This window comes from Danio aesculapii, chromosome 4 (genome assembly GCF_903798145.1).
Source record: "Danio aesculapii chromosome 4, fDanAes4.1, whole genome shotgun sequence".
In the NCBI taxonomy this organism is placed as follows: Eukaryota; Metazoa; Chordata; class Actinopteri; order Cypriniformes; family Danionidae; genus Danio; species Danio aesculapii.
Genome location: NC_079438.1, coordinates 27189040 through 27211601, shown reverse-complemented (window position 1 = coordinate 27211601; position 22562 = coordinate 27189040). Strand labels below are relative to the sequence as shown.

Sequence of the window (22562 nt, the reverse complement as noted above, 5' to 3'; positions counted from 1 at the left end):
CGAGCATTCCAGGGTGGTATGGCCGTAAGCGAGAGCAGCTGTCAAGAGTTGGCTATTTAAAAATAGGCGCCTTCACGTCGAGGAGGCAAGAGGAGGGTTGAAAACTGGGCTTAGACAGCTTTTTCGTCATTAATATTCCTTAATTAGTAACATGAACAGTGCACCACACAGAACATTATTAGCATGTTTTGCAGCAAACAAAGCACGCCATTCATTCTTAGACATAGCCCAGCTTTTACTCCACAAAATGTCAGCTTGCACTTTCATGAGCTGCATCCATTCAACCCTTGCAATGACATTCAAACCGGGGGAGCTCATTACAGTGAATACTGGGTGACAAAAGATGAGAACTCCACCACTGCAGAGTGAAATTATCGACCTCTGTTTTTTTTTTTTTTTTTGGTGAGGTTGTACCTTCGAACGCTTTACCCAACCTCAGCATCAGAAAGAGATCAGATCCATACTCGACATTTTTTTTCGCCCACACAAAGAACTCCTTGGTTGAAAGCTTTCATTTTCTACACTTCTGTGAGAGGATGTCTACAAGCATTGGTATTATAGTGGTGAGCATAGCTAGCTCTTGTGAAGATGTCCCATGACATGTGGGTAGATCAGTGCATTTTGAGACGGTTGGGATCAATATGCTGGACATGTTTTTCAGTGCCGAACCAAGACAAAGAGGGCATTGGTTGAAAGCATTCTTTTTGAGCTCTTCTGGCAAGAGCTGTCTGCAAACGTTTGTGGTATAGCGGTGAGCATAGTTGCCTTCCAAGTAATTGACCTGAGTTCGATTCCCGGCCAATGCATTTTCTTTTGGCTGCTGTATATATCACTTAGTCCGTTGCAACTCTTGTGAAAGGCAACAGCCAAAAAGTAAAAGACAAACAAGGGCCTCCCCATCAGGGAACCGAACCTTGGTCTTCCGCAAAACAGGCAGAGAATCTATCCACTATACTAACGAGGAGCTGTACGGTTATAGCATTCGTTCTGACCCCACACAGATCAGCAATGTAATCCAGTCCTAACAGCATTGTCTGCAGTGCTGGCACTAAAGACCTTGGCTGACAGCAAGAGGGGGGTAGAAAACTGGGCTTGGACAGTTTTTCTTCATTAATAATCCTTGCTTCTTCATCAGTCTTACTGTCCACTATACTAACGAGGATCTGCAGAGCAAAAAACCTTTCCTCCCCCCACACAGATCAGCAATGTAATCCAGTCCTAACAGCATTGTCTGCAGTGCTGGCACTAAAGACCTTGGCTGACAGCAAGAGGAGGGTAGAAAACTGGGCTTGGACAGTTTTTCTTCATTAATAATCCTTGCTTCTTCAATAGTCTTCGACTGGTCATCAGCAGTAACTTGAACAGTGCATCACACAGGAGAACGTTATTAGCATGTTTTGCAGCAAACAAAGCACGCCATTCATTCTTACACATTGCCCAGCTTTTACTCCACAAAATGTCAGCTTGCCCTTTCATGAGCTGCATCCAGTCAACCCTTGCAATGACATTCAAACCGGAGGAGCTCATTACAGTGAATACTGAGTGACAGAAGATGAGAACTCCACCACTGCAGAGTGAAATTATTGACCTCCCTTTTTTTGGGTGAGGTTGTACCTTCGAACGCTTTATCCAACCTCAACGTCAGAAAGAGATGGGATCCACACTATACATTTTTTTTTCACCCCCACACAGAACTCTTCGTTCGAAAGCTTTCATTTTCTACACTTCTGTAAGAGGATGTCTACAAGCATTGGTAATATAGTGGTGAGCATAGCTGGCTTCTACGTATATTCCCAGCAAATGTATTCCTTTAGGCTGCCATAACATTACATGGCCAGGCGCCACTCTTGTGAAGATGTCCCATGACATGTGGGTAGATCAGTGCATTTTGAGATGGTTGGGATCCATATGCTGGACATGTTTTTCAGTGCCGAACCAAGACAAAGAGAGCCTTGGTTGAAAGCATTCTTTTTGAGCTCATCTGGCAAGATATGTCTGCAAGCGTTGGTGGTATAGTGGTGAGCATAGCTGCCTTCCAAGCAGTTGACCCGGGTTCGATTCCCGGCCAACGCATTTCCTTTTGGCTGCTGTTTATATCACTTAGTCCGTTGCCAACCTTGTGAAAGGCAACAGCCAAAAAGTAAAAGACAAAGGAGGGCCTCCCCGTCGGGGAATCGAACCATGGTCTTCCGCGTGACAGGCAGAGATACTGTCCACTATACTAACGAGGATCTGCGGAGTAAATAATCCCGTTCTCCCCCCACACAGATCAGCAATGTAATCCAGTCCTAACAGCATTGTCTGCAGTGCTGGCACTAAAGACCTTGGCTGACAGCAAGAGGAGGGTAGAAAACTGGGCTTGGATAGTTTTTCTTCATTAATAATCCTTGCTTCTTCATCAGTCTTACTGTCCACTATACTAACGAGGATCTGCGGAGCAAAAAACCTTTCCTCCCCCAACACAGATCAGCAATGTAATCCAGTCCTAACAGCATTGTCTGCACTGCTGGCACTAAAGACCTTGGCTGACAGCAAGAGGAGGGTAGAAAACTGGGCTTGGACAGTTTTTCTTCATTAATAATCCTTGCCTCTTCATCAGTCTTCGACTGGTCATCAGTAACTTGAACAGTGCATCACACAGGAGAACGTTATTAGCATGTTTTACAGCAAACAAAGCACGCCATTCATTCTTACACATTGCCCAGCTTTTACTCCACAACAGCTTGCCCTTTCATGAGCTGCATCCAGTCAACCCTTGCAATGACATTCAAACCGGGGGGAGCTCATCACAGTGAATACTGGGTGACAGAAGATGACAACTCCACCACTGCAGAGTGAAATTATCGACCTCCCTTTTTTTGGGTGAGGTTGTACCTTCGAACGCTTTATCCAACCTCAACGTCAGAAAGAGATGGGATCCATACTCAACATTTTTTTTTTCGCCCACACAAAGAACTCCTTGTTCGAAAGCTTTCATTTTCTACACTTCTGTGAGAGGATGTCTACAAGCGTTGGTAATATAGTGGTGAGCATAGCTGGCTTCTACGTATATTCCACTCTTGTGAAGATGTCCCATGACATGTGGGTAGATCAGTGCATTTTGAGATGGTTGGGATCCATATGCTGGACATGTTTTTCAGTGCCGAACCAAGACAAAGAGAGCCTTGGTTGAAAGCATTCTTTTTGAGCTCATCTGGCAAAAGATGTTTGCAAGCATTGGTGGTATAGTGGTGAGCATAGCTGCCTTCCAAGCAGTTGACCCGGGTTCGATTCCCGGCCAACGCATTTCCTTTTGGCTGCTGTTTATATCACTTAGTCCGTTGCCAACCTTGTGAAAGGCAACAGCCAAAAAGTAAAAGACAAAAAGTAAAAGACAAAGGAGGGTCTCCCCGTCGGGGAATCGAACCCCGGTCTTCCGCGTGACAGGCGGAGATACTGTCCACTATACTAACGAGGATCTGCGGAGTAAAAAAAACCCGTTCTCCCCACACAGATCAGCAATGTAATCCAGTCCTAACAGCATTGTCTGCAGTGCTGGCACTAAAGACCTTGGCTGACATCAAGAGGAGGGTAGAAAACTGGGCTTGGACAGTTTTTCTTCATTAATAATCCTTGCTTCTTCAGTAGTCTTCGACTGGTCATCAGCAGTAACTTGAACAGTGCATCACACAGGAGAACGTTATTAGCATGTTTTGCAGCAAACAAAGCACGCCATTCATTCTTACACATTGCCCAGCTTTTACTCCACAAAATGTCAGCTTGCCCTTTCATGAGCTGCATCCAGTCAACCCTTGCAATGACATTCAAACCGGGGGAGCTCATTACAGTGAATACTGGGTGACAGAAGATGACAACTCCACCACTTCAGAGTGAAATTATTGACCTCCCTTTTTTTGGGTGAGGTTGTACCTTCGAACGCTTTATCCAACCTCAACGTCAGAAAGAGATGGGATCCATACTCGACATTTTTTTTCGCCCACACAAAGAACTCCTCGTTCGAAAGCTTTCATTTTCTACACTTCTGTGAGAGGATGTCTACAAGCGTTGGTATTATAGTGGTGAGCATAGCTGGCTTCTATGTATATTCCCAGCAAATGTATTCCTTTTGGCTGCCGTAACATTACATGGCCAGGCGCCACTCTTGTGAAGATGTCCCATGACATGTGGGTAGATCAGTGCATTTTGAGATGGTTGGGATCCATATGCTGGACATGTTTTTCAGTGCCGAACCAAGACAAAGAGAGCCTTGGTTGAAAGCATTCTTTTTGAGCTCATCTGGCAAGAGATGTCTGCAAGCGTTGGTGGTATAGTGGTGAGCATAGCTGCCTTCCAAGCAGTTGACCCGGGTTTGATTCCCGGCCAACGCATTTCCTTTTGGCTGCTGTTTATATCACTTAGTTCGTTGCCAAACTTGTAAAAGGCAACAGCCAAAAAGTAAAAGACAAAAGAGGGCCTCCCCGTCAGGGAATCGAACCCCGGTCTTCCGCGTGATAGGCGGAGATACTGTCCACTATACTAACTAGGATCTGCGGAGTTAAAAAAACCCGTTCTCCCCACACAGATCAGCAATGTAATCCAGTCCGAACAGCATTATCTGCAGTGCTGGCACTAAAGACCTTGGCTGACAGCAAGAGGAGGGTAGAAAACTGGGCTTGGACAGTTTTTCTTCATTAATAATCCTTGCTTCTTCATCAGTCTTACTGTCCACTATACTAACGAGGATCTGCGGAGCAAAAAACCTTTCCTCCCCCCACACAGATCAGCAATGTAATCCAGTCCTAACAGCATTGTCTGCAGTGCTGGCACTAAAGACCTTGGCTGACAGCAAGAGGAGGGTAGAAAACTGGGCTTGGATAGTTTTTCTTCATTAATAATCCTTGCTTCTTCCTGTCTTACTGTCCACTATACTAACGAGGATCTGCGGAGCAAAAAATCTTTCCTCCCCCCACATAGATCAGCAATGTAATCCAGTCCTAACAGCATTGTCTGCAGTGCTGGCACTAAAGACCTTGGCTGACAGCAAGAGGAGGGTAGAAAACTGGGCTTGGACAGTTTTTCTTCATTAATAATCCTTGCTTCCTTAATAGTCTTCGACTGGTCATCAGCAGTAACTTGAACAGTGCATCACACAGGAGAACGTTATTAGCATGTTTTGCAGCAAACAAAGCACGCCATTCATTCTTACACATTGCCCAGCTTTTACTCCACAAAATGTCAGCTTGCCCTTTCATGAGCTGCATCCAGTCAACCCTTGCAATGACATTCAAACCGGGGGAGCTCATTACAGTGAATACTGGGTGACAGAAGATGACAACTCCACCACTGCAGAGTGAAATTATCGACCTCCCTTTTTTTGGGTGAGGTTGTACCTTCGAACGCTTTATCCAACCTCAACGTCAGAAAGAGATGGGATCCATACTCGACATTTTTTTTTCGCCCACACAAAGAACTCCTCGTTCGAAAGCTTTCAATTTCTACACTTCTGTTAGAGGATGTCTACAAGCGTTGGTAATATAGTGGTGAGCATAGCTGGCTTCTACGAATATTCCCAGCAAATGTATTCCTTTTGGCTGCCGTAACATTACATGGCCAGGCGCCACTCTTGTGAATATGTCCCATGACATGTGGGTAGATCAGTGTATTTTGAGATGGTTGGGATCCATATGCTGGACATGTTTTTCAGTGCCGAACCAAGACAAAGAGAGCCTTGGTTGAAAGCATTCTTTTTGAGCTCATCTTGGAAGATATGTCTGCAAGCGTTGGTGGTATAGTGGTGAGCATAGCTGCCTTCCAAGCAGTTGACCTGGGTTCGATTCCCGGCCAACGCATTTCCTTTTGGCTGCTGTTTATATCACTTAGTCTGTTGCCAACCTTGTGAAAGGCAACAGCCAAAAAGTAAAAGACAAAGGAGGGCCTCCCCGTCGGGGAATCGAACCCCGGTCTTCCGCGTGACAGGCGGAGATACTGTCCACTATACTAACGAGGATCTGCGGAGCAAAAAAACCTTTCCTCCCCCCACACAGACCAGCAATGTAATCCAGTCCTAACAGCATTGTCTGCAGTGCTGGCACTAAAGACCTTGGCTGACAGCAAGAGGAGGGTAGAAAACTGGGCTTGGATAGTTTTTCTTCATTAATAATCCTTGCTTCTTCATCAGTCTTACTGTCCACTGTACTAACGAGGATCTGCGGAGCAAAAAACCTTTCCTCCCCCCACACAGATCAGCAATGTAATCCAGTCCTAACAGCATTGTCTGCAGTGCTGGCACTAAAGACCTTGGCTGACAGCAAGAGGAGGGTAGAAAACTGGGCTTGGACAGTTTTTCTTCATTAATAATCCTTGCTTCTTCAATAGTCTTCGACTGGTCATCAGCAGTAACTTGAACAGTGCATCACACAGGAGAACGTTATTAGCATGTTTTGCAGCAAACAAAGCACGCCATTCATTCTTACACATTGCCCAGCTTTTACTCCACAAAATGTCAGCTTGCCCTTTCATGAGCTGCATCCAGTCAACCCTTGCAATGACATTCAAACCGGAGGAGCTCATTACAGTGAATACTGAGTGACAGAAGATGAGAACTCCACCACTTCAGAGTGAAATTATTGACCTCCCTTTTTTTGGGTGAGGTTGTACCTTCGAACGCTTTATCCAACCTCAACGTCAGAAAGAGATGGGATCCATACTCAACATTTTTTTTTTCGCCCACACAAAGAACTTGTCCGAAAGCTTTCATTTTCTACACTTCTGTGAGAGGATGTCTACAAGCCTTGGTAATATAGTGGTGAGCATAGCTGGCTTCTACGTATATTCCCAGCAAATGTATTCCTTTTGGCTGCCGTAACATTACATGGCCAGGCGCCACTCTTGTGAATATGTCCCATGACACGTGGGTAGATCAGTACATTTTGAGATGGTTGGGATCCATATGATGGATATGTTTTTCAGTGCCGAACCAAGACAAAGAGAGCTTTGGTTGAAAGCATTCTTTTTGAGCTCATCTGGCAAGAGATGTCTGCAAGCGTTGGTGGTATAGTGGTGAGCATAGCTGCCTTCCAAGCAGTTGACCCGCGTTCAATTCCCAGCCAACGCATTTACTTTTGGCTGCTGTATATATCACTTAGTCCGTTGCCACCCTTGTGAAAGGCAACAGCCAAATGATTCTGTTTGATACTGTTTATTGCTTTGACAATATGCTGTTAAAAGCTCTATATAGTTAAAGGCGCTACACACACAGCCCCACTCCTTGGTATGGAGCGGCAAGTGCTGAAACACACAACCAGCTTTATTTGTTTTCGATTTGCGTGTTGTTTCTTTTTTAAAGTGTCTTTTATTTTTTAAATCTCTCAAATTAGGCTATTTTAGGCTACTAGGAGATATTAGTTCAATTATGCGCAGTAGGCTATTGACCAACACCCCCTGCATACAGTTTAGGCTACACACTGCAGGTCTACAGTTCTGATGTGTTATGAATTGTTTTAAATGACAGTGAGACATGCTATATTTAGTTTTTATTGTAAAATATACATTATACTCCAGTACAAAGTAAAATAATATTTATTAATGGCCATTGGCAGCGTTTAGCCGTTAAGCTTAAATAGTCTAAGTATGTTTTTATTAATATTAAAACAAATTACAAAATTACAAATTACAAAATAGCCAACTTTTGATTTAATTTGTTTCCGTATATTTTTATCAAACAAAAAATGCAATTGTATTTTGGTTTAAATTTGATTAGAAATGTAATAGCTATTTAGGCAACACTACTTCTACAAAACATTGGCTCTGATTGCGTTTTTACAGATATCCTAGATAGACTTTTTGGCTGAAAAACATTACCTGTTCATTTCAGTGCTGTATTTTGACATTTCACAAGAGCGTCAGCTGGTACCGGCCTCAATTTCACAACTTGACGTTTATGTGGTGTCTACATATCGATGTCTGGATGACAGCGAGAGCGAGATGAGACCTCAGATTCAATGTGCAGCTGCACAGTTTCTGCAAATGTTGACTATAGGCTCATTTAAATTTAAATATTGCCGAATTATTGCCAGACAGATGAAGTAACTTTCGGGATTAGAAGAGAGCTGCTTCAGTAATGAAAGACACAGTTGGTGGACACACACGCACGCACACACACACAGGATACACTTATAGGCCTATTCATTATTGATTTATTTAACATTAAACACACAGTAATTAAATTTAAAAAAGAAAGGCATAACTTTGGAAAAAGGGCTCACTGCTGTTTTCGCAATTTCTGCCATTTGCTTGTCAGTGGTGCGGCATTGCTAGATTACTTTTGTATTAATCAGAGAATAAGATTAGGACTTCATTCATTCATTCATTTTCTTTTCAGCTTAGTCCCTTTATTAATCCAGGGTCACCACAGCAGAATGAACCACCAACTTATCCAGCACGTTTTTACGCAGCGGATGCCCTTCCAGCCACAACCCATCTCTGTAACATCCATACACACTCATTCACTACAGACAATTTAGCCTACCCAATTCACCTGCACCGCATGTTTTTGGACTGTGTGGTAAACCAAGCACCCGGAGGGAACCCACGTGAACGCAGGGAGAGCATGCAAACTCCACACAGAAACACCAACTGACCCAACCGAGGCTCAAACCAGCGCCTTTTTTGCTGTGAGGTGACAGCACTACCTACTGCGGCTTCTGCGTCACCCCAAGATTAGGCCTATTTAGCCAATTTTAGTTATTTAGCGTAATGTATAGTTATTTAGTTCAATCAGTGTAATTTATAAATATATAAATTATTTAGTGCTTTTTGAATTTAGGCATAGGCCGAGTATAAAACATAATATTACTTGTAAATACAAAAGATTATGCGGTTTAGTTTAGTTTTTTTATGGTACTGTATTGCATGTTGAATGTTACAATTACAAAGAGTTTTATTAAACAAGTGCACTAGCACAAGGTATTTTTGTAGGTGTAAAAATATAAAAAGTATCATTTTCATATTCCTGCCTTATTTATCTTTAATGTAAATATAAAATACTATGCAATGTGTGGTTCACCGAAGAAAAAAAGGTGCAGCAAGGCAAAAAGTTAGTCTAGTGCTCTGTATTGGATAGATTAAGTGATAGATTGTGTGTGCATTTTATTAACATTGACACTACTTTTACGATTGATTAAACTAGGGATGCTAACGATTATTCGATTGATTTATTGTCTGTAACCCTTTAAACCCGACAGACCTCATCGATGACCAATTAGGCATGGGCATTTAATAAGTTATGCTTTGCGCTGTGAGACGCGTCCCTGAATTCACACATTACATAATGAAGTGTGTGCAGTTTACGTTACCTTATGGAGTCATGCACTCTCTTGATTTTGCATATTGGGGACACATAAAACCCTGTTATGCACAGATCTCGTTTATGTCCGCTGGTGCTGCCGTTAATCCGCAGGTCAAGTAATCAAAAAGTAGGCTACATGACGTTTAATTATGGGCAGGTTAATAAGACCAAACACTGGTTGTGCAAACTTTAACTACTTCCTCTAAAATATTAGTATTTCAAGCTATATTATCTTTTTATAGACTGGCATAGGCCTAAATAAGCATCACAGTCTGACATTTAGAGTTCATATAAAACGAGTGCTTACCTCATTTCACTGTGATCATTATGAGGATCATATTGCATATTCAGCTAATTCTTAGGTAGCCTTGTAAATAATGTATTTTATTAATGGATTGTTTATAAGGACTAAGCTATTAAATACTGTAATTCTCCAAAAGGAAAATGCTTGGGTTGTTTGATAATATCTATCATATCATGCAAAACTTTATCTATCATGTTTATGATCTGCCCCTCATCCTTCAATATTACAGATTGATTTATCAGATGATTTGTCATAAGAGAAATGTTAACAAAAGGATTTTCTTTATGGAGACCCATCTAAAACAATCGACAATCAATAATTCATTTAGTTTAAATAGAAGTTTTAGTAACAATAACTTAAACCGAAACATACCTTTGTACATGAAAGAGCAGGTTCTCGGTAACCTTTAAGACAAGCTCGTCGCATCAGACACGACTCTCGCTTATGACGTCTGCTTCACGGGCATTTCACGTTGTATGCGTCACCGTCACATTTGTACACAGGCTTTAAATTGATGCTTTTTGTCTCCCAAATTCATATAATAAAGAGAACGATGAAATAACGTTATTAACCGGTTAACTGTAAACGTTTCTCTTCAGAATGATTAAAGTTGATCTTTTTTTGTTTTTCGTTTCTGTTCCTGAAAAATGTCATTCGTTTCCATTTTTCATTTCTGTTCCTTGAACCGGTTCGGAGCCCTGCTTAAAATATTGTAATTATTATACTTGTGTAATACAGACCTATACATTATTGGCAGCAACGTATTATCTAATTTCCATTTTGCATTTATATCTTATTTTATTTCAAATGTTTAATAAATGTTTATAATAATTTACTAATTAAATTGACTCTAATATTGCAGAAAACACATTATGTTTACCAATCACACTAACATTAACACTAACCTGCTTCTTTTTAAAGGATAAAAATGGAATAAAAAGTGTACTTAAATGAAGAAGCACCAGTTCCAGCTGCCACAAAAAGACAATGGACACAGAATAAAATAGGTTTCTCAGGTCAAAAAGACAGAGAAGCAGGGATAACAGCAACAAACATTTTAAAAGAAAGAGCGATAGACTCATAAAATGCACAGACATACGTTCAACATGTGTCTACCTCACGGACAGGTCAGGTACAGTTTTTTTTGCATCCAACCAAACAGATGGGAGTTGAATTAATATAGATAGATGGATTGACATTTTGATAAAGGAAATAAAGAAGTATAGGAATAAAATGTAAAACACAAATGTATAATTTGAATGGTTTAGAGTAATGGTGGATTTTTATAATTCCCTATAATCTATTTGTATACTTTTATCTATTTATGTATTTATTTATTTTTTGTTTGTTTGTTTGTTGTATTGTTTATCTGTTAGAACTCATATTGTATTGCTACCAACAGCAAGTGACAGAATTTCTTTCTTTCATTCCAATTACAGCAAATAACTCCTGCAAGTCCTGCAGGAATGATAAAATCCTGCAGAATTTGTCACTTGCTTGGATCCATTGTAAAACCTGTAAGAAATCCCTGCACATATCGTCAATGTGTCCTAGAGGATTTATCATTCCTGCAGGACAGCAGCTATTCTGCAGGGGAAAAAAATAGATCATTCAGGATTCCTGAAAAAAGCACTGCATGATTCTAAAACCTGTAGGAATTGCCTGCACATATTGTCATTTTGTCCTGCAGGATTTCATAATTCCTACAGGATACCAGCAGGTTCCTGCAGAAAAAATGAAAATCCTGTAGGATTCCTGTAGGCTATTTTTGGAAGGGCGGGACAATCAACAGCTGATCATTTACTGAAAGAAGATCTAAAACTTATGATTAAATATCGATTTATCTGAAAATTGAAAGAAGAGCACTAATCACATGAGGCATTGATAATCACTGGCAAAAACATCTGAAACTCTTATAAATATTGAATATTTAATTAAAGTTAAATCAATGACTAGTAAAAACAGGACAGAAGTCAGATTAATAATATTGTAACTTAAGGACACATAAAACTCAATAATACATACATTATGAGTAAAGTGAATACAGATAAATTTTATATGTTACATATAAAAAGAAATATATAACACGATCTACTGAAAAAAAAAAAAACATGGAAAGAATAAACTCAATGAAAGTAACCTCAAAATATGCAGGAACTGAAATACCTTAGGTATTTTAGGAGTCGATCAGCAGAAGAAACTCAAACAGGTTTGGAACAAGTAGAGGATGAGTAAATAACAGAATTGTAATTTTTATGTGAACTACCCCTTTAATGCTTCTGTAAGTAAAGGTAAATTAAATATTATTACTGAAGATATTGCTAAAGAATGTCAGGAAACGTGGAACACAGATAATAAGAGACAACATGTGAAAAAAAGAAACCCTATATAAGCCTGTGAAGTTGTAGAAATAGACAAGAAGAGGTCATAATTATGAGGATGAGATTTGGACTCAGATATTAATAGGAACAGAGATGTATAAAGTACTAGAGACCCAGACTTAAGTAAAAGTACAAGTACTCTATCAAAAAGTTGAGTAGAAGTAAAAGTGCTCTTTAAGCACCATACTTAAGTGGAAGTACTAAAGTATTCAACATTTTTTGTACTTAAGAATTGCGAGTAGTCTATTTCAAAATGTACTACTCAAGTACTGAAAGTAAAATTACAAGTATTGTGTAATGTAGTTATTAAAGAATGCAGTCAAAAGACATCATATTGTTTTGTTTATTTTAAATCTCTTTTTTGGGGGCACGTCATTAAGCAGAACGAAAAGAAACATGGCTTACAATACTGTTTTTCTCTCTCGCTTGAACCACAGATCTGACAGATTATAACAGCTTTAACACACACCTTTCAAAGTTGTGTGTCACAAAAACAGTCCATAATCCACTCAAAACGCTATTGAAACCCATTTTCGGAGCACAATTTACTGGTTGTAAACGCTGTAAACGAACGTTCTAATTCACTTGATTTTGATTTTATTGTTAAAAAAGAAAACGTGTATATTACTGTGTTAAATGAAAATCTGAAATATTTTATGGCTTATGGCTATGATTTAGTATTCAAAAATGTTTCATTTTGATTATGTTTTAATTAAATTGGTCTTAAACTTCATATATTTTTATATTTTTATTGTATATTTATTCATTCTGGTACTTTTACCATAAACCAACATCTCAACCATTTGGTAGAAGCTGATATTTTAGAAATTATGGGATGTGTTGGGGGAAAATGTATTGATTGTGTTAACTAGCGACATTAGGAGTTAAGAAATGCAATAAATAAAAAAATTCTATTGGTTTTTTTCTTGGTGTGGCAGTTAAATGGTTACTTGTAATAAAATTGTGTCCTTTAATACAGCAGTAATATATATGAACTGTACCCTTAATTTGACCCGCTCAAAGAAAACACTCTTTCTGAATGTATCAAACAAAACTCATACACAGAAGACAGCAAGAGCATTTATAGCAAATAAACTAATGTAAATATTCTCCCGCCTGCTTTTTAAACGCAGACAGGCGAGGTCTTACACCCCTTTGATTGGTTATTGTCTTCACCTTCTCAACAGAAAGGGCTGCTATCGGCTTTAGAAATGAAAGCGTTGTTCACTGATGACGGGAAGAACAGCCGCGGTTACAGTCTATGTATGTATAATACGCGGTTATCACAGGTAATCTGTAATAGACACAGTGGAGAAAACTTGCACCTCATACACGCACAGGTCTGGATCCACAAGTATCGCTTTAACAGCCAAGAGGAGATGAAAATTTACCTCACAAACAGGCCAGTGGGTCAAATGTCCAAAGTGAGAGAGGCCGAGATGGAGTCTCACAACATTTCTCTGTAGAAGTGAAATATCGGCTGGTGTGCTGTGCCGCCTTCACTCGCCCTCGCGCCTCCGTCCTTCGCCATAGTATTGCGACACCGCACATAGGAGATAAATGACGTCAGTACGTAATAACCCGTTATGATCTATTACTGAACCGATATCGACTATTTTGACACCTCTAGTAACGAGTAACGATGCAGCTCATAAAAAATCTATCGGAGTAAAAGTTTTAAACTCATCGAAAATATGTACTTAAGTAAAAGTGGAAGTAGGAGAAAAAAACAATACTCCAGTAAAGTACAGATACTGCCTTTTAGTACTTAAGTACAGTAGTGAAGTAGTTCTACTTCGTTACTATACATCTCTGTTTATTTGTACTGTGGCAGATTTTTACATAATAATGCTGTTAATGGAAGGAGTTTTACGGTGTCGGTGATTCAATATCTAGATATTAATGCAGTTTACAGTCATGATACAAGTCAAATGTGCTTCAAGTTCAGAGGATAACTTTGAAGAGTTCTAATGATTATTTAAATCAGATATTTTATTTACATCAGGTCATTTATGTGCTTTTATTTACATTTATATTTAAAGGTTAACAAATAAGAAAATAGACATTTTTCTGTGTGCCCGCTCGCAGTCGCGTGGTGTACGCTGGTGGAGAAGCAGAGGGATGAGAGAGGAGCTCTCCGGTGTTATAGTGTGTACTCACTGTGCCTCACTACTCTGTTTAAGGAGTAAAATCCGCGTTTCCTTCACCTCATCTGTGTGTGACCGTGTTTCTGTGGTGTCTGAGAGGGATATCCATTTGAGATCTGCTACACACACACACACACACACACACACACACACACACACACACACACACACACACACAGCTGCTGCTGACTGCTCCTGCAGAGGATTGTGGGTAAATCTCTCGTCAGTCTTCAGCTCAGTTTCACTGATGATCCAGGATAATAAAGCCTAAACCCAGGCCAGAGCGGCTCAGTAAATGTGGTCTGGACTGAGTGGACGAGGCTCATTGTGTCTCTATAGATGTTGTAGAAGATCAGAGTTCCTGCACTGTGATCCACAAACACTCCTATTCTCCTGCTGAGCGGCTCTACTGGGAGAACAGTGTGTGTGTGATTGTGTGAGAATGAGAAACTGGAGGAAGAGCAGAGCAAACTCCAGGACTGATCATTATATCCAAACAAACACTCTTCACCATCTCCCTTCCTCCTGATGCTCTTATATGACACTGATATCCACACACCATGATCTCCACTCCAGTCAGTCTCCCAGTAACAGCGTCCACACACACTCTCTCTGCACAACACCTGAGGATAAACATCAAATCTGTCTGGATGATCAGGATACGACCAATCCTCTCTCACCCACTTCACCTCTCTGTTCTCCTCAGACAGAATGAGTTGAGTGTGTGCTGTGTTTGGATCCAGTGTGAGGAAACAGACATCTGAACACAAGAACACACACATTTACAACCACAGCTGTGTGTGTGTGTGTGTGTGTGTGTGCGTGTGTGTGTGTGTGAGACTTTGTGTGTGTGTGTGAGAGAGAGACAGAGAGAGAGTTTTTGTGTGTGTGTGTGTGTGTGTGTGAGTAAGTGAGAGTTAGGGTCTGTGTGTGTGTGCGTGCAGATCTGTGTCTTAGACATGACGGATGTTTGCTAGCTAGCCATGTAGCGCAAGTCTGTCCGCTCCTTATTTTTATTATGTTGTTGGCGAAAGATAATCGTTCGCCAGTGAACATGATTTCTGACATACCCCAGTGGTTTTGCCGCTGCTGCTGTTCATGTTTTTATATCTTGTAAATATGTTAGTTATTCTTATTAAAATTGTTTATTTAAATGTTCAACACACATATCACGCAAGCAGAGCAAGTTGAACTTTGTTTTTTTTATTCAATAATAAATCTCACATAAAGATTTATTTTAAACACTTGTTCCTGTGATTAAAGCCTGGAGTGGAGTAAAAACATGCTCCTCCGTCCACTCTGAGCGCTCTGCAAACGCTCTGCGCTAGTGATGGGTAGTTCTTGAACGATTCGTTCATTTTGAACGAATCTTCAATATGACTCGGGAACTACGCGTCCTCTCAGGGAGTAATTCGTTCATCCGTACGTGCGCACATTTGTTCCGGTAGTATTGTTCAATTATCAAGTCTTTTAAGTCGTGCATTACGGAAAGGCAGAAGCCAATCATTTGCGTTTAGAGCCAGAAGGAGATTTGATCCCTTCACCTCTCGAGAACTTTATCGGGTTTGAGTCATTCGTTCATCACGGGCCAATCATATGCCTTTAGAGCTGGAAAGAGAATTGATCCGTTCATCTCTCGAGTCCTCTATCTGGTTTGAGTCATTTGTCTTTCTTACTTGACTTGACACTACAGCAGAATTGGGTGTACAAATTAGTAAATGGTTACAAATCCTCTTTGGAGATGGGTGCATCATAATCATTAATTATCATAATATTATTAATATTAAAGTTATTATATTATTATTATGATGTGCATTTCTGATCTTAAACTGTAGCTCCACTGTAGACTGTAACGAGACCCCCAGTCAGTGATACTTATGTAAAACTGAAAATTTGTTGCATCATGGATAGTATTTTACACTTTTCATAAAATCAAACAATGTGTACATAAAAATCATTTTCTTAAAAATAAAAAAAGGTCTGTCCTATTGTCACTAAGTTGTTGTTCCTTTTTTCTGGTGGATATGTGGTTTTATTTTTGTTATTTTACAAATAAATGGAACCAAAAAAAAAAAAAAAAAAAAAAAAAAAAAAAAAAATATATATATATATATATATATATATATATATATATATATATATATATATATATATATATATATATATACACATATACACACACATGTATATATATATATGGCTTTTGTATTTTTTTATTTGAATTATTTTTCACTTAAATTGCTGTTTCATAAAAAAACAACTATTGGGAAGAGTTGCCCTTTGATGGCACAAATGTGTTATTTTCACTACAAGAGTTCCCACTTAGATATGCTTGGTGTTTAAAGCAGGTTTGGCATGCTGTCCCGGGAGAGAACCCTGAGCTCGGAGATATTTGAGCCCAAGGCTCCCGCCCGGTCAAATAAGCATATCTGGAGATCCGAGATCAGGTAGTTCTCGAGAGCTCCCCAAAATGCTATTAAATCAGGACAGCAGCCGTGTATTTCGAAGAAACTCCCCAAGAAGCTAGAAAGTTTTTACTATATCCGGCTGCTGGATATAGTGATTAAAGGGCACCTATGGTGAAAAATCTACTTTTCAAGCTGTTTGGACAGAAATGTGTGTAAGTATAGTGTATAAACTGTCATATTGGGGTGAAATAAACACACCCAGTCCTTTTTTTTTCAAATTTAACAACATAAAAACGGTGGACCAATTGGAGCGGTTTTCAGATCGACCGCAACTTTGCGTAGGAGTGCGGTCCCCCCGCCCACCAATATTGATTGACAGCTGTGCACATTAACATGTCTGGTAGTCACGTGTAGAATCATATAATCAAGAGAGGACGAGCGCAAAGCAGCCCGAAATAAAAGGTGTGTTCAGCTCGCTAGAGTCATCAATCATCATCAAACGTGATCAAGAGTGAGTTTTACAAGTTTAAAATGTTTTAAAACAGTGCATGTGTGTAATAAAGTACAGCGATTCACTTCAGATTCACTTAATCAGCACAGCCGCGTGTCAGAACAATAAATAAAGAAGACGCTTCAATCCCGGTTTGTGGACGTTAAATCAGGTTTATTTTGTACATTAACATAACAGATATTCATACAGCAGGGGATATTACCAGTATCATGTCACATATGCGTGCAAAACGAGTGCAAAGCTTAACGCGCACGCTCTCTCTCTCGCTCTCTCTTTCTCTGTGTGTGTGTCTTCATGTCTGAGCTGTGTGTGTGTGTGTCTTCGTGTCTGAGCTGTGTGTGTATGTGTGTCTGAGCTATGTGTGTCTATGTATGTCTGCGCTACGTTTGTGTGTATGTGTGTACGCTATGTGTTTGTGTCCTTGCTGTGTGTGTGCGTGAACTTTGTAATGACATTGTGTGTGACTCGTTGCAAATCCACAAAAAAATGCATCAAATACTGATTGTTAAAGTTCTTACTGTAGTATTTCTCACACACGTTACGTGAGATCTGCTTCCTGAGGCAGCCGAGGGTGGCGATTGCTGACAGGCACGTGGGAATGGTGGGCGGGGAGGATTAGCCTTAAAGGGCCAGTAGAAAAAAAACAGCAAAACCTTTTTTCCAGCTATAATATAGACACCTCAAACAGCTATAATAAATAATCTGATGGGTGTTTTGAGCTGAAACTTTACAGACACATTCTGGGGACACAAAAGACTTATATTAAATATGAAAAAAGGGGTAACCTATGTGCCCTTTAAGTATTCTATAGTCTTTGATTCAGATTAAAGTGCAATTTAAAGACTTAACTAGGTTATGTTAACTAGGAAAGTTGGAATAGTTAGTCAAGTTATTGTATAACTTGTTTTTTTGTGTAGACAATCAAAAAATACACAGTACATATTTCTGAAAGGAGGCTAATAACACTAACTTAAAATTGTTTTTTATGAAAATTAAAAACTGATTTTATTCAAGAAGTAAACTATAAGTAACATAGTCAAATTTATAATAATTAAAACTTATTATGACTCCAGCCGCGTGTCAGAACAATTATTAGAGAAGACGCTTCAATCGCAGTTTGTGGACGTTAAATCAGGTTTATTTAGTACATTAACATAACAGATATTCATACAGCAGTGGAGATTACCAGTATCATGTCACATATGCGTGCAAAGCTTAACGCGCTGTCTCTTTCTCTCGCTCTCTCTCTGTGTGTGTATGTGTGTGCGCTATGTATTTTTGTGTCCTTGCTGTGCGTGAACTTTGTAATGACATTGTGTGTGACTCATTGTTGCAAATCCACAAAAAATGCATCAAATACTGATTATTAAAGTTCTTACTGTAGTATTTCTCACACACATTTTGTAAGATCTGCTTCCTGAGGCAGCTGAGGGTGGCGATTGCTGACAGGCACGTGAGAACGGTGGGCGGGGAGGACTAGCCTTAAAGGGCCAGTACATAAAAACAGCAAAACCTTTTTTCCAGCTATAATATAGACACTTCAAACAGCTCTAATAAATAATCTGATGGGTGTTTTGAGCTGAAACTTTACAGACACATTCTGGAGACACAAAAGACTTATATTAAATATGAAAAAAAGGGGTAACCTATGTGCCCTTTAAGGTAAGGAAAGAATAATAGGGAGCTCCTGCTGGAGTAATCTGTTTTACCACATATTTGTATAATTTTACAATTCTGCACATTGTGAATGGTTGGGAGAAACACAAGTTCTTATAATCCCAGTTTACATTGATATTACACATTGTTTAGGTTTGTTGCTAAATTACAAACAATCGTGCTACAACAACAAAACCATCACAAATGCAATACCAGAGGTATATATATATATATATGTGTGTGTGTGTGTGTGTGTGTGTGTGTGTTACCATTGATGGTAATTAAAATCACTGCTTTGCCTGGAACCACAGTGAAGTTTGTGCCTTGACAGGAGCAGTGTGCCACCTTCACAGTTGGCAATATGAAAGCTGGTAAAAAGTGACAAAAATATTATTTTAGACAATGTATAACTGGCTGCAGACACACATGGACAGCAAAATTGGGGTGTTTGTGAGCACATACCTTCCTTATAGATGCAATATCCAAATATCCATCTTCCCCTTTGACAACATGTGAGGTTGGAGGAATGGCTTCCAAAAATCCATGAACACATTCTCTGTTGTGGAGTGACTGTTTTTTGATGCAGTACATCACAGTCTCCACAGAACCACTCCACAGGAAGACACTCTTTGCACCTAATAAAAACAAACAAAAAAGAATCTAAGTTATTAGATTTTTTAGATGTTAGTTTCAAATTTGTTTTATAAGACTGCATAGTAGCTCAGTGTTTAGCACTTGAATGACGAATAAAGAAATAAACCAAGAAAGTTCATATACACATGGTCCACAATTTATCATTGGTCAATTTATCATGCGGTCGTCCGTTTATTCCCAATTCAACATGAATGAAAACCAACCTAATAACAGCAGACTCGTGGCAAAGACAACACAAAGGATGACCAACGGCCTCTTTTTCAATAAGGCATTTGAGGTTGTATGGTCTTGCTTCTTTCCAGCGCTCTGATGCTTTCTGTTGCCGAAAAGACTAAGAATCTGCAGAGCTTCTTTGAGGGTCAGCAGGAAGGATATGATGTTAAAATGTCAGAAAGTATCTCCATGTTTTTTTCTGTACACAAAATAGAAGAAATTTAATTGAGCATCAATTCAAAGTCAAATGATCAATATTAAGAAAACACACTGCATGATTCAATGTCAAATGATCTTAAATCACAAAACGGTCTTCTTAAACCATCTAATGCGCTGCCAGTTTAGTCTAAGGAGTTTTTCTTTCATTTGAATAGATTACATATTTAAACCTAAATTCATCATTTTGATTTACCAAATTGCTCTTGAGGATTTAGTTTTGCTGAGGGTACAGTAAGTGGAATCTCCACACTTGATGACACTGAGCACTCAACAGGGATGGGTGTGACTGTAAAACATTACATAGAAAAATAACACGTTATTGTAGGATATCCCTGCATTTATTGTGTTGTGTCTTTACTCAAACAATTTATAAAATCATACATTTCAGATACATACTTTGCAATGTATTCTACTTTAGTATAGAAAACACTACTGAAAGGTTTTTTTTTTTGCTTTTTAATTTCTTTTTACAATTGGAATTGAGATATAACCTGTTGCTGAAGCATGGCGCCGTCCTCCTTGCCTCCCCCTTGGCTTGCCACGACCCATGTTCCTTTTAGAGCCCTGTGGAGCGTCTTCTACAGAGCGTAGACGTTTCCTCTCCACAGCTGCTGTCTGTGTTGCAGTGAATATTTCTGATATAATTTTTCCAAATTAAATTACCTCATTTGCCCATGTCAATAAGCATTATAAGATGTTAATTGTGTCATGCAATGTATATGGATGCAATCTTCAGCATTCTACATTCATTCATTTATTTACCTACCCTGGCTTCAGCTAGAATGTGGTCCAGCTTCATTTCAAGAGCCATTCGTCTTCCATCTTGGTAGTGAGGGTCCTGCAAGTCAACCTTATGTTTTGTGGACATTGCAACACAAACAGATACAGACAGATAGACAAACAGCCAGATGGACAATTATAACACACAAGCAGCGGTAGTAAGATAGATAGATAGATAGATAGATAGATAGATAGATAGATAGATAGATAGATAGATAGATAGATAGATAGATAGATAGATAGATGTTGGCTGTGTTTGTGCGTGTGTGTTGTGACAGAAGACTCGTTCGAGAAAATCTGCAAGGAGAGTAGAACATAGTAATTACTATTATTATTACATGTTAAAAGACATACAACATGGGCCTGAGGTTCCTGATCTCACATGTAAAGGAAGTGAGATCACCTTCAGCTGATAACAAACTAGATTTACCTTTTACTAGGAAGCATAACTGGTCATTTGATTATTTCATACTTTGAATCTCTGTACTAATAATGTCCAACGTTACACCTGTTGATATTAACGCAATGTATTGATTATAGCCAAACTCTAAAGACTTAAGGCCAAATGCATCGATGTACAGTCTTGAAATTATGTTAAATTATTAGTAGTTATGGCCATGATTGAAATGTTTTGTTTTTTACATTTTTGGACCGAAAGTAGTACGTCTTGGATTTCTTTTTCTTAATAGAGCTAGCTTTTACTTAAGTACCTAAGTTAACCAAGTTTAGCATGTTTCACAAGCCTACATTTTATTTAACTTTTGTCTATGATAAGATGTTAACCTATAATCGGGTTTTGATTTTTGCTTTAAAATGTACATGTCAGTTTAATGCTTGCAAAGAGAAAGGCATAAATGTAAACATTTCAACACAATCTCACGGCAATTCGTAACTTTTTGATTTAGTGGCTAATTCGTATGAATTCGTACGATCTAATTTCTGCAATTTAGTATGATTTGCTCATCCCCCAATGACGGTTGGGTTTAGGGGTGGGGTTAGGTGCCACGGCTCCTTTTTAAAATCGTACAATTTCGTAAGACTGAACTCGTACGAATTCGTACGAATTAGCAACTAAACTGATAAAACGTAAAATATTTACGTTTTCTTGTGAGATCAGGCTGAACATTTAGACATTATGCGATCATTATGAGTCGTGACTTACCTGAATGGAGCTCTGAGCGCAATGATGAGATGAATTAACGCTCGGAATGACCCATGAGGCGGAGGATGATGGGTAATGCTCATAAAAACACAAAATGTAATCTTTCCCTGCGATTTTTATCAGAGAATAGGGCAGAATATATGAAGGATTTGATTATTATGTGTGTGTATTCTACTGTTTTTACAGACTGTTTTTCTTGTTCTCTCTACTGTGTCTTTACACTGCAGAAATATGTGTGGGTATGCATATTCTGTTCATCTTATCTCGGTGTGGCTGGAACATTCCGTTCCTCTCCTTTGGGTGCGAAAAAGTCACTATCTGACTCGCTCACAGATGCGCGCATACCTACACGCACACATTCTCACGTATCCTGATTGTTGTAAGCTGTCTTTGTATCGTTGTTTCCCTCCTTCTATGATAATATTCTTTTGTGTTAGGGCTCAGCTGCAGGCAGACCCTCAATATGTATATAAGATTGCTCTTCCCTTCCTTGTGTCAGAATAAAATCATACTGAACCATTCAGCTGATTTTCTTCTCATCTTTTCCAAGCTTGGACGGTCTTGATGCAGACACTCACTGGTGATACAAAATACTAGAGTGAAGGGACCCGAGGAAAAAACGGATTTTCCTACAGTGATGAACACATTATTTTAAATAATCAAAAATGTCATTTTTTTTAAAGCTGAAAAAAGGATGGCTTTGGTCACTAAACGTACCTGCAACTATAGAATCATCCATAGTAGTTCATGGAGAGCAACATGTTTTCTAGAGTTTTCTTGCAACAGTTGTAAACATCACTCT

General features: G+C 39.2%; 6 non-coding genes and 1 pseudogene across 6 annotated transcripts; 4 read left to right on the top strand and 3 right to left on the bottom strand.

The window, feature by feature from the left end:
* Positions 1 to 22562, bottom strand: part of LOC130222399 (zinc finger protein 721-like) — a 306699-nt pseudogene that overhangs the window by 145604 nt on the left and 138533 nt on the right.
* Positions 2002 to 2073, top strand: trnag-ucc (transfer RNA glycine (anticodon UCC)). Its single transcript has one exon. It is a non-coding gene; the product is annotated as a tRNA-Gly (tRNA).
* trnag-ucc (transfer RNA glycine (anticodon UCC)) lies at positions 3214 to 3285 on the top strand. The gene has a single exon. It is a non-coding gene; the product is annotated as a tRNA-Gly (tRNA).
* trnad-guc (transfer RNA aspartic acid (anticodon GUC)) lies at positions 3386 to 3457 on the bottom strand. Its single transcript has one exon. It is a non-coding gene; the product is annotated as a tRNA-Asp (tRNA).
* trnag-ucc (transfer RNA glycine (anticodon UCC)) lies at positions 4296 to 4367 on the top strand. The gene has a single exon. It is a non-coding gene; the product is annotated as a tRNA-Gly (tRNA).
* trnag-ucc (transfer RNA glycine (anticodon UCC)) lies at positions 5757 to 5828 on the top strand. The gene has a single exon. It is a non-coding gene; the product is annotated as a tRNA-Gly (tRNA).
* trnad-guc (transfer RNA aspartic acid (anticodon GUC)) lies at positions 5915 to 5986 on the bottom strand. Its single transcript has one exon. It is a non-coding gene; the product is annotated as a tRNA-Asp (tRNA).